The sequence below is a fragment of the Terrapene carolina genome, unplaced genomic scaffold, assembly GCF_002925995.2.
Source record: "Terrapene carolina triunguis isolate 2854851 unplaced genomic scaffold, T_m_triunguis-2.0 Scaffold517, whole genome shotgun sequence".
Taxonomy (NCBI): Eukaryota; Metazoa; Chordata; order Testudines; family Emydidae; genus Terrapene; species Terrapene triunguis.
In genome coordinates this window covers 5,945,750-5,957,463 of record NW_020664868.1, presented here as the reverse complement: position 1 = coordinate 5,957,463, position 11,714 = coordinate 5,945,750, and the positions used below count along the sequence as shown (strand labels likewise).

Sequence of the window (11,714 nt, the reverse complement as noted above, 5' to 3'; positions counted from 1 at the left end):
GCAGCATCTACCCATTCAAGGTCAGAGAAAAGCTGTAACCTTGGGAGTTTGTTACCAGCCTGAAGTGGCCAGTATTAAATTTTTAGAATCCTTGTGGGGCCCCCACCTTCTGTACGCAGAGTGCCAGAGTGGGGAATCAGCCTTGACAGATGGAGATTCCACCGCCTCCCTAGGTAACCCATTCCAGTGCTTCACCACCATTCTATATAGTTTTTCCTAATATCCAACCTACACCTCCCCCACTGCCACTTGAGACCATTGCTCCTTGTTCTATCATCTGCAGTCACTGAGAACAGCCGACCTCCATCCTCTTTGGAACCTCCCTTCAGGTAGTTGAAGGCTGCTATCAAATCCCCCCTCACTTTTCTCTTCTGCAGACTAAATAAGCCCAGTTCCCTCAGCCTCTCCCCGTAAGTCCTGTACCCCAGCCCCCTAATCATTTTCGTTGCCCTCCGCTGGACTCTCTCTAATTTGTCCACATCCTTTCTATAGAGGGGGGCCCAAAACTGGATGGAATACTCCAGATGTGGCCTCACCTGTGCCAAATAGAGGGGAATAATCATCACTTCCCTCAATCTGCTGGCAATGCTCTTACTAATGCAGCCCAATATGCCCTTAGCCTTCTTGGCAACAAGGACACACTGTTGACTCATATCCAGCTTCTCATCTACTGTAATCCCCAGGTCCTTTTCTGCAGAACTGCCGCTTAGCCAGTCAGTCCCCAGCCTGTAGCAGTGCATGGGATTCTTCCGTCCTAAGTGCAGGACTCTGCACTTGTCCTTGTTGAACCTCATCTGATTTCTTTTGGCTCAATCCTCCAATTTGTCTAGATCACTCTGGACCATATCCCTACCCTCCAGCGTATCTACCTCTCCCCTTAGATTAGTGTCATCCGCAAACTTGCTGAGGGTGCAATCCATCCCATCATCCAGATCATTAATGAAGATGTTGAACAAAAGCGGCCCCAGAACAGACCCCTGGGGCAGTCCACTTGATACCAGCTGCCAACTAGACATGGAGCCATTGATCACTACCTGTTGAGCCTGACGATCTAGCCAGCTTTCTATCCATTCATAGTCCATTCATCCAATCCATAGTTCTTTAACTTGCTGGCAAGAATACTGTGGAAGACCGTATCAAAAGCTTTGCTAAAGTCAAACTATATCACGTCCATCGTTTTCTCCATATCCACAGAGCCAGTTATCTCATCATAGAAGGCAATCAGGTTGGTCAGATTCATAGATTCTAGGACTGGAAGGGACCTCGAGAGGTCATCGAGTCCAGTTCCCTGCCCGCATGGCAGGACCAAATACTGTCTAGACCATCCCTGATAGACATTTATCTAACCTACTCTTAAATATCTCCAGAGATGGAGATTCCACAACCTCCCTAGGCAATTTATTCCAGTGTTTAACCACCCTGACAGTTAGGAACTTTTTCCTAATGTCCAACCTAGACCTCCCTTGCTGCAGTTTAAACCCATTGCTTCTTGTTATATCCTAAGAGGCTAAGGTGAACAAGTTTTCTCCCTCCTCCTTATGACACCCTTTTAAATACCTGAAAACTGCTATCATCAGGTATGACCTGCCCTTGGTGAATCCATGTTGACTGTTCCTGATCACCTTCAAGTGCTTCAAAATGGATTCCTTGAGAACCTGCTCCATGATTTTTCTGGGGACTGAGGTGAGGCTGTAGTTCCTGTAGTTCCCTGGAGTCTCCTTCTTCCCTTAGTTAAAGATGGGCACTATATTTGCCTTTTTCCAGTCGTCTGGGACCTCCCCCAATTGTCACGAGTTTTCAGAGATAATGGCCAATGGCTCTGCAATCACTTCCGCCAACTCCCTCAGCACCTTTAGAGACATTAGATCCGGCCCCATGGACTTGTGCGTGTCCAGCTTTTCTAAATAGTCCTTAACCTGTTCTTTCACCACAGAGGGCTGCTCACCTCCTCCCCATACTGCGCTGCCCAGTGCAGCAGTCTGGGACCTGCCCTTGTGTTGCCTCCCCCATTCAGGAAGGGTCCCACACTTTCCCTGACCTTTTTGTTGCTAACATACCTGTAGAAACTCTTCTTGTTACCCTTCACGACCCTTGCTAGCTGCAACTCCAATTGTGCTTTGGCCTTCCTGATTACACCCCCGCATGCTTGAGCAATATATTTATACTCCTCCCCAGTCATCTGTCCAATTTTCCACTTATTGTAAGCTTCCTTTTGTGTTTAAACTCACCGAAGATTTCTCTGTTAAGCCAAGCGCATTGCCTGCCATATTTGCTATTCTTTCTGCACATCGGGATGGTTTGCTCCTGCGCCCTCAATAAGGCTTCTTTAAAATACAGCCAGCTCTCCCGGACTCCTTGCCCCCTCATATGAGCCTCCCAGGGGATCCTGCCCATCAGTTCCCTGAGGGAGTCAAAGTCTGCTTTTCTGAAGTCCAGGGTCCGTATTCTGCTGCTCTCCTTTCTTCCTTTTGTCAGGATCCTGAACTCGACCATCTCATGGTCACTGCTGCCCAGGTTGCCACCCACTTCTACGTCCCGTACCAATTCTTCCCTGTTTGTGAGCAGCAGGTCAAGAGGAGCACGGCCCCTAGTTGGTTCCTCCAGCACTTGCACCAGGAAGTTGTCCCCAACTGTCATAACTATAAAGGGAAGGGTAACAGCCCTTCTGTGTACAATACTATAAAATCCCTCCTGGCCAGAGACTCCAAAATCCTTTTACCTGTAAAGGGTTAAGAAGCTCAGGTAACCTGGCTGACACCTGACCCAAAGGACCAATAAGGGGACAAGATACTTTCAAATCTTGGTGGGGGGAAGGCTTTTGTTTGTGCTCTTTGTTTTGGGGGGGAGTTTGCTCTTGGGACTAAGGGGGACCAGACATCAATCCAGGCTCTCCAAATCTTTCTGAACAAGTCTCTCATATTTCAAACTTGTAAGTACAGCCAGGCAAGGCGTGTGAGTTTTATCTTTGTTTCTCAACTTGTAAATGTACTTTTTGCTAGTGTTTACCTCTGTTTGCTGTAACTTTGAACCTAAGGCTAGAGGGGGTTCCTCTGGGCTCTTTAAGTTTGATTACCCTGTAAAGTTATTTTTCATCCTGATTTTACAGAGATGATTTTGACCTTTTTCTTTAATTAAAAGCCTTTTTTAATAACCTGATTGATTTTTCCTTGTTTTTAGATCCAAGGGGATTGGATCTGGATCCATCAGGAGTTGGTGGGAGAAAGGAGGGGGATGGTTAATTTCTCCTTGTTTTAAGATCCAAGGGGTTTGGATCTGTATTCACCAGGGAGTTGGTGGAAGAGTCTCTCAAGGCTACCCAGGGAAGGGAATTAGCACATTGGGAGTGGTGGCAGCGGACCAGATCTAAGATGGTAGTTAAGCTTAGAAGTTTTCATGCAGGCCCCCACATCTGTACCCTAAAGTTCAGAGTGGGGAAGGAGCCTTGACACCAACACTCTCCAAAAACTTCCTGGATTGTCTGTGCAGTGCTGTATTGCTCTCTCAGCAGATGTCAGGGTGATTGAAGTCCCCCATGAGAACCAGGGCCTGTGATCTGGAAACTTCTGTTAGTTGTCTGAAGAAAGCTTCATCTAACTCATCCTCCTGGTTAGTCGTGGATAACAACCCTATAGATTTATTACTGGGAAATGATTTCTTCTGTGTAGCTCGGGCTGTCTAGGGGTCTGCCTGCAGCAAGGAGGAATATTATGCTGAAACCCTGGAGGAAAAGGCTAAAGTCCCAGAAACTGCGGAGGGAATGGGAGTAACTCTTGATTCCTCTGCAGCAGTGGAAAACTGTATGCTTCCAGGTATGCGTGACGTTGAGACCAGCTCCTGCCCTGTAGCTAAAGGTGGCGTCTCCTCCAGGGGGGAGAGGAGTATGGTGCCTGTCAATGAAAAAAAATGTCCAGGTTGGTAGTTGCCAGCAGAGTGCAGATAAGAAAGGGACAGACCCCACTCTAGGGTGCATAGGGAGATGTGTCCTAGAGGGGAGCCCAGAGAAGGGTGATGGAATCGTAGAGACAACTGAGGAGGTCAGCGAGACACCTGTCCAGGCTATTAGCTGTGAGCTGTTCACAGCTAGACAGGGGATAGATCCCACTCTAGAGAACATAGAAGTGTGTGTCTTAGAGGGGGTCCCAGAGGAGGAAGCGGAGAAAGAATTAGTGGGAGTACAGGAAGGTCTCCTCACTAATTACATAGGGAGGGGGTTGCCCAGAACAGAAAGGCTGGTTCAGCGTCTGTGTACCCAGGTACCCAACCTGTGGCTCAGGTTTTGAGAGGGAACTATGTAATTGACCTCCTGGAAGGGACCAGTCACACAACTGACCTCTTGGGGATAGAGAGAGAGAGGTGATGGAGGGTATCCCAATCCAGGTTCCACTTTTTCAGTACGCTGTTCCTGGTGTACTTGTGAAAACTAACTCTGTCTCTTTAAGGCAGGATGGAGATCTTACTGAAGAGTTGTTTGTCTGTGAAAATGCTAATGACCCATCAGACAAAGAGAAGGAGGGAATTTCATAGGCTGGTAAGATACAAACAGCAGCTGGAAAAGAGCTGCTGAGAAAAGACACACCTCTTAGCTCAGAGAACACAGATCGCAACAACCCTCTAGGAAAAGGGGGTGGGGAAAGTCCCACATGCTGAGGTTCGGGGAGGAGCTGAAAGGCACAATGGGTATTGAAGAAACCAGACTGTCTAAACAGAAGGCGTGGTATGATAAAGAGACTTGGAAACGCCTACCTGTGATAAAAACTTTGGTGTTATTGTTACATCTCATGCTACAAAGTTTGTTGCTAGTGATAAACCTTATGACAAAGAAGTTGGTGCTGTAAAAAGGTGTAACATGCATGATCATTGGGAAAAGCTTTTGGCCGTGCTAGGAGTGGTATCACCTATAAGGATACTGCTTCTTAGCTAATGCCTCTAAATAGGCTTAAAGCTTGTTACAGCAGGGAAACCATAACAAACCTGGTCTGCTGGGTGGAAGGGGAAACTGAGGCACACCACATCATGGCATTAATGGCTACATGCCACGATACCTGCACTCTAGAAGACATTAATATCTGCATTACGTTAACAATGCAGCACAAAAAGATGTTTTCTGGCAACCCAGAAAAAGAAACTCAGAACTTTGCAAGAACACCTATGGGTGACACCACAATGTTTGATAACACTTGGAAGTTGTATAGCCAAAACCTAAAGAGAACCTTAGGCACATACCTCCACATTAGTCAGTGACTTAACCCACCAGCAGTAAACTAAGGGGGGAGGTGTGACACTCCATGTCACGGAGTCACCGGGCGATGCTCTGGAACTACTCCATATGAGCCAGTCAGGACTCTGGGGGAGCCTCCCCTCCAGGGTAAGAAGCTTACCCAGCTTCCACCTTCCTGGGTCTGACCTCAGAGCATTCAGCATCCCCTTCCACACCGTGCGCTTCCCACAGCGAGTCCGCACAGGCGTGGCTCCTGGGGAAGCCAGAGGGCCCTGCACCCCAACTCCGCAGTCAGCAGTGACTCGTAGCTGCCGGTAAAACAGAAGGTTTATTAGTTGACAGGAACACAGCGTAGAACAAAACTTGTTAGCACAAAGATCAGTGACTTTCAGCCAAGTCCATCTTGGCGAGTCCTAGGCCAGACACCCTGGACTCCCCCTCTTCCAGTCCCCCCCAAGCAGACTGCCCAGCTTCCAGCGACCCAACCTCAGACACCCCCATTGCTCCTCCTCCTTGTCTCGCTTCCCAGGCAGAGTCACCTGGTCATCACCTGGTTGCATCTCCCTCCTGGGTCTCAGATTACGAAGGGCACTGGCCATAGCATACAGAAGCCTCACCTGCCCCAAAGGTCTCAGGCAAAGTCACCCACCCCTATTTCACCACCGAGGCATTGGTGCAGCACACAGGGAAACTGAGGCACACAGTATTAATGTAAAACTCACATAGGCCCAACAGTAAGACTCACATACAACGTAACAAGGGAAAATCCCCACTTCATCACCTCTCTCCCCCCTTTGAGACTGAACTGAGTGAGGTCACTTTAGCCAGTGACCTGGGGAAGTTCAGCCCCCCCCCCCCTCCGGGACAAAGCATCAGCTATAACATTTGCACTCCCCTTCACATGGCCCACCTCCATCTCATATTCCTTGAGGGACAGACTCCATCTCAGGAGCTTGGCATTGGCCCCTTTCATCTGGTGCAGCCATGGGAGGGTGAGTGGTCAGTGTACACGGTGAAGTGGCGTCATAATAGATTCGGCTGCAGCCTTTTAAGAGCCCACCCCAGGGCCAGGCATTCCTTCTCTATGGCCGCATAGCTCTGCTCCCATGTCAGCAGCTTCCTGCTCAGGTACATGATGGGGTGTTGCATCAGTGTGCATCGGCACCACACCCAGCCCTGTGTCCGAGGCAGCGGTGAACACCATAAAGGGCTTGTCAAAGTCTGGGTTTCCCAGGACCGGGCCCTTGACCAGATCGTCCTTCAGCACACAGAGAGCCCTCTGGCCCGGTCCAGACCAGCTTGTCTGGCTTCCCCTTCTTGCATAACTCCATGATGGGAGCTGACACAGAGCTAAAGTGGGGCACAAACCTCTGGTAGTGCCCTGCCATCCCACTAAAGGCCTGGGCCTGTTTCTTAGTCTGGGGCAGAGGCCAATATCTGATCACCTCCACCTTGGTCAGCTCTGGCTTTAGGCAGCCACTCCCCACCTTGTGGCACAGGTACAATATCTCTTCCATCCCACCTTGCACTTGCCAGCTTTTACAGTCAGCCCTGCATCCTGGAGGCAACCCAGCCCCCTGTTCACCTGGGACACACGTTCCTCCCAGCTCTGGTGAACGACACAAATATCATCAATGTACACTAGGGTAAAATTCTCCATCACCCTCAGTAACTGATCCACCTGGCGCTGGCATATGCCTCCTTGAGGCCGAAAGGTAGGACCAGGGATTTGTACAGCCCCAAAGTGGTGACAAAAGTAGGTTTCAACCTGGTATCTGGATGCCAGTAGCCTTTGGTGAGATCCCTGGTCATGGGGTACTGAGTCCCCCCCAACTTGTCAAGGATCTCGTCAGGCCCAGGCATGGGGCAGGCACCAGACATGGTGATGGCATTGAGCTTCCGATAGGCCACACAGAATCGGATCAACCCATCTTTTCTGGGGACCAGCACCATGGGAGAGGCCCCGGGGCTGGTGGATGGCTGGATCACCCCTAAAGCCAACATGTCTCTGACTTCTCCCTCCAGGGCCTGGGCTGTGTTCCCAGTTACTCTGAATGGAGAACACCTGATGGGAGGGCTGGCTCCTATCTCCACCCAGTGGACAGCTCGGTTAGTGAGCCCAGACCGGTTCAAAAACAGCTGTTGGTACGAATGCAGCGCCTGTCTGATCTCTGCCTGCTGGGCAGGGGTTAGCTGGTTAGAGAGGAATCTGGTGGCACCTTAAAGACTAACATTTATTTGGGCATAAGCTTCCGTGGGTAAAAAAAACACTTTTTCAGATGCATGGAGTGAAAATTACAGAGACAGGCATAGATATACTAACACATGAAGAGAAGGGAGTTACAAGTGGAGAACCAGTGTTGACAGGGCCAATTCAGTCAGGGTGGATGTGGTCCACTCCCAATAATTGATGAGGTGTCAGTACCAAGAGAGGGAAAATTGCTATTGTAGTGAACCAGCCACTCCCAGTCCCTATTCAAGCTCAAATTAATGGTGTTAAGTTTGCAAATGAATTGTAGCTCAGCAGTTTCTCTTTGAAGTCTGTTTCTGAAGCTTTTTTGTTGTTTGTTTTAGAAGTGTTTTTTTACCCACGAAAGCTTATGCCTAAGTAAATCTGTTAGTCTTTAAGGGGCCACCGGCCCTGTTATTTTTGTGGATACAGACTAACACAGCTACCCCTCTGATACTGGTCAGAGAGGTGTATTGATTCCAGCAAGGGGCCGGCTCCTGTCTCAGGGAAGAGACCCATCAGGGGATCTTCCCCCCTCTCCCACTGGCAACACACGGCCAGTACCAGCCTCTCCCTGTCACAGTACAGCTCCACCACGGTGACATGGTCCCCTCAGTGGCTGTGAGCCCGGTTGGGCCGTTCCACTGCATCGTTCTCCTCATTCAGCTGATTGATGACCTTGAAGGGCCCGTCCCAGGCAGCTTGTTCTTCCTCACTGGGATGAGAACCATCACCTGGTCCCTGATGGCATAGGAGTGGGCACGCGCTGAGCGGTTGTGCCAGACCTTCTGCTTCCCTTGGGCCCTGGCTAGGTTCTCCCTGGACGGACCCATGAGCTCAGCGAGTTTTCCCCTCCCATTCGTCCCTCACCAAGTCCAGGGGTCCCTTCACTCTATTCCCATACAGCAACTGCAAAGGAGAGAACCCCATGGATTCCTAGGGCCCTTCCCTGTACATGAACAGCAGGTGGGGTAAATACTTATCCCAGTCCTGCAGATGCTGGCCCAGGAAAGTCTTCAGCATCATCTTCAGGGTCCCATTAAATCTCTCCACCAGCCCGTTGGACTGAGGGTGATACGCCGAGGCCCAGGTGTGCCAGACCCCACACGTCTCCCACAAGCACTGGAGCAGGGTTCACGTGAAGTTGGACCCCTGGTCTGTAAGGACCTCCTTGGGAAACCCCACTCTGCTGAAAATAGTCAGCAGCACATCTGCTACAGTGTCTGCCTCGATAGAGGACAGAACCACTGCCTTTAGGTAACGGGTACCAAAATTTACCCCCACCCGAATGTATTTTTTCCCCTGCCTGGGTCGCCTTGCTGAGGGGCCCCACTATGTCCATGGCCATCTTCTGAAAAGGCTCCTTTATGACAGGCAGGTGTCTCAAGGCTGCTTTACCCTTGTTCCAGGCCTTCCCCACCCTCTGGCAGGGGTCGCAGGACCTGCAGTACTGCTGGACTGAGTCAAAGACTCCGGGTCAGTAAAGGTTCTGTAGCAGCCTCTGCCTGATGCGCTGGATCCCCTGGTGTCCCGAGAGGGACATCATGGGCCAGGTACAGCAGCCTCCAGCGGTACTTCTGGGGGACTATCAGCTGCCTCCTGATCCTCCACGGTTCCACTTCCCCTGGGGGATCCCATTCCTGGTACAGGAATCTCTTCTCCCAGAGGAATCTTTCCCTACAGCCTTCCCCGTGCTGTAGCCAGCAAGTTCCCTCAGCTTCTCTAAGGGGGGGTCCTTCTGCAGCTCAGCCTGGAATTCAGCGGCTGGAGAGGGAAGTGAAACCAGTTCCCTCTCACTGCCTGCAGTCACAGCCCTCCAGCCTGGAGCACTGGGATTTGGGCTCTCTTGGTGAAGAGCCCCCATCTTGATCTTGGCCACCCTCTGACCAGGCGTCTCGGTCACCAGCAGCGCCCTTCTAGCTGCTTCCCCCTGCCCTGGGGCCTCTTGCACCTCTGGACAAGGCAGCCCTGGTTGGCAGCCATCCCGCCCTGGCTGTGGTTCCCCACACTCAGCTGGGGTCTCCGATCCCCCCAGGCTCAGCTTTGCCCCTGCTGTCCCAGTGAGGGCAGGCAGCGAGCCCGCTGCTTTGCTCACAGCATCAGAGCCAGCGTGAGCCACCTCCCCCCATGTGCAGGGGGGTGGGGAGCATCTCTCTGTCCCACTCAGCTCCAGGGCTCTGGTTACAGACAGGCAGGGCAGCTGAGCTTAGCAACTGCTCCCCCGCAGAGAGCAGAGGCCACAGGTCCAGCTGCGCCCCAGACTGCCTGTGCTGTGGCACTCGTGTTCCCTTGGCAAGGGCTCAGTTTCACCACTCTTCAGGGGCAGTAGAGCTGCTCTGAAGCCCACAGAGCTTCTGGGCATGGCTGAGAGAAAAGCAGCATAAGCACATACCTGCCTACTGCTGTAGGTGCATCTGAGGACAAAAGACAGTCCCTCAGAGCCCTGGTGCAGATACTCAAGGGCTTCCCCTGCAAGTTAGTTAATTTTCCAGCTCAGTTCACTGCCGCAGATGTGGGGTGAGTTGGTGTTTGACATGCCAGCCACCGAAATGGCATCTCCCTCTTCAAAACAACCTCCCCGAGCATGATGTGAATGGCACGTTCTCCAGGGCTCCATAGTCCTGAGATCTGCCCCACTGGGACACCGGCTCTTCAGAGGGATGCCTGTGGGGGCAGAACTGTATTTTCTGAATGTTTCAATTTATGTTCTTTCGGGCATGTGTGCTAGACTCCTGGCTAGGGGTCCGAGATGCAGGGGAAGTAGCAGCAGCTGCTCATTTAATAACAGCAGAAGACCTGGACCCCAGCACCAAGGCTATGAAGTGAATCAGCTGCTAAAACAATGCTCTCTCCTCCACACTTGGCAAAGGCACCTGCACTCAGCAGCCCACTGGGCACCAAACGCCAACAGTGGGCTTGCAGGAGACACAGGCATGGGCGTGGATGGGAATGAGGTCTGTATGGAGTAAAGCGGAGCAAGGGCGTGGATGGGAATGAGGTCTGTATGGAGTAAAGCGGAGCAAGCTTCCCAGGCAGCCGCTCCGAAGAGCCGTCACAGCATGGAGTTTCAGGCCATGGTGGCAACGCAGGGGCAGGCTGCGCGCCCGTCTGATAAGCAGCGACCCGGTGCTGAAATAACAGAGGCCAACAGCTGCAGCCAAGCTCCTCAGAAGTCACCCTCCACCCATCATTATTAGGCTTATGCTCAAGCCAGTGTCCCTAAGGCAGGCCAATGCATCTGCCCCGCAGATGGCTGTGATCAAACCGCTCGGCAATCAAGGAGAGTGACCAGTGTCCAAGTGGCAGCGCAGCCCCTAACCAATTCCCATGGTCCAAATGGAGCTGCAGAGAGGCCAGGGCAGGGCACATCACACTTGTTATTCACCCTTGGGCACTCTGAACATGGCTCTGCTCACTGCAGAAGAGGTCCTGTCTCCTCAGGCAGGCACATCTGCTGACTGAACTGCCCTGGACTCCTGCCAGCCCGGCAGAGCCAACACAACAAACCAGCAAAGCCAGCGTGGCTCTCGAAGGGCAGGCTGGGTTGGCACGGCTGCAGTTGGCACCTCTGCCCTGGCATCACCTTCACCCAGCTAGCAGGGGGCTCCCGGAGGCAGCTCAGCCTGTTCAGACAGAACTGCATGCTGCAAGGTGATTTTTGAAAACAGGGTTCTGGGTGCTGAAGTTAAAAATGTCGTTCCTGCCACTGATAACATGCCAGTCACCTGGCTTGACCTATTTCTGGGAGGTGCTCAGATGGGGGAGGTCTGAGAACATTAGCTAATTCTGGCTTGCATAAGGAATGGGACAGCTTTAAAATGTTCTCTGTATTATTTATCTTACCATAACTCAGTGGCGCGACCTAATTTGGACGCTGTGTGATCATCCCATTTTAGAGGACAGTGCAGAACTAGTGGGGAACAGAGAATGATCAAGGCCTGGAAAACTCTCAAATGAAGATACCAAAACAAAAACAAACAAACAAACAAAAAAACAACAACCCAGATTGTAACCTTGGAGGAGACAAGATAAATGTCTATAAAATAGTGACGGGTTCCGGAGAAGGTGCTTCTGTTCTTTCTGCCTCCTAACACAAGAACAAAGACGCTCCATTGAATTACAAGGCGGCGCATTCAAAACCGACACAAGGAAATAATTTTTCACACAACGTGTAATTAAACTGTGAAAGTCATTGCCACAGGAAACCACTGAGGCTAAGAATTTAAGATTCAAAAATGGACTGGACATTTATGGGAATTAACAAAA

At 51.2% G+C, this 11,714-nt stretch overlaps 1 protein-coding gene across 1 annotated transcript in view; it reads right to left on the bottom strand.

Annotated features, from left to right (window-relative positions):
- Nucleotides 1-11,714, bottom strand: part of LOC112107877 (zinc finger protein 271-like) — an 879,239-nt gene that overhangs the window by 165,728 nt on the left and 701,797 nt on the right. The window lies entirely within an intron of this gene.